Raw genomic sequence first — 1,002 nt, forward strand, 5'->3', positions numbered from 1 at the left:
TCTTGACTGAAGGAGGATTGGTTGAGGGGTTGACTATCCATCGCAGGACTAGACACCACTCGAAATTCCCTAAGTTAATTGAAGTTATGGCTGAAGACCAACCTCCTCTACCCCAACCTGGGGTGAGGAAACCCAAGATGAGAATGAGGTGTATCAAGCACCTCGCCTCATACTTTACGAGATTATAAACCAGCGGGGGTGAGTACGCCTTCATGCATGATTTTTCCCGAAATACAGGACAAATGGACATCAAGCCAGGGGTTATCCAACTCCTTCCTAAATTCCATGGACTTGAATCAGAGAGTCCATATTTACATTTGAAAGAGTTCGATAAGATTATAGCTACATTATATTTTCCTAATGTGTCTGAGGACACAGTTAGGCTGAGACTCTTTCCTTTTTCCTTAAAAGAGAAGGCTAAGACGTGGCTACATTCACTGCGTCCTAGATCCATTGGCACATGGAATGATATGCAAAGGGAATTTATAAAGAAATTTTTTCCACATCATAAAACGATTACCCTTAGAAAAGCAATCATGAACTTCACCCAAAAAGAGGATGAAACATTTTACCAATGTTGGGAAAGGTTCAAGGATTTAGTTAGTTCATGCCCACAACACGGCTTTGAAACGTGGTGCATTACAAATTTTTTCTACGATGGACTGACATCTTCCATGCGCCAAATGGTCGAGACAATGTGTAATGAATAATTCATTAATAAAAATGTTGACGAGGTATGGGATTACCTCGATAGTCTTGCTGAAAAAACATAATCATGGGACTATTACCCAAAGTCAAACATCACGTCTAGGCCGACTTAATTAAAGGAGAAAGGTGGATTGTATCTCTTGAAAGAAGATGATGATCTTAAGTCTAAAGTGACTATGCTCATAAGGAAAGTTAAGGCCATGGAAGGAAAGAAGGATAAGGTTAATGAAAGTGTTTGCGGCATCTGTGATTGCAACATTCATATAACTGAAAATTATCCTACGATACCTGCCT

At 39.8% G+C, this 1,002-nt stretch overlaps 1 non-coding gene across 1 annotated transcript; it reads right to left on the reverse strand.

Annotated features, from left to right (window-relative positions):
* Positions 1–518: 518 nt before the first annotated feature.
* LOC131222069 (small nucleolar RNA R71) lies at positions 519–625 on the reverse strand. The gene has a single exon (XR_009159776.1). It is a non-coding gene; the product is annotated as a small nucleolar RNA R71 (small nucleolar RNA).
* Between the last annotated feature and the right edge of the window lie 377 nt (positions 626–1,002).

Source organism: Magnolia sinica, chromosome 12 (genome assembly GCF_029962835.1).
Source record: "Magnolia sinica isolate HGM2019 chromosome 12, MsV1, whole genome shotgun sequence".
Classification (NCBI taxonomy): domain Eukaryota; kingdom Viridiplantae; phylum Streptophyta; class Magnoliopsida; order Magnoliales; family Magnoliaceae; genus Magnolia; species Magnolia sinica.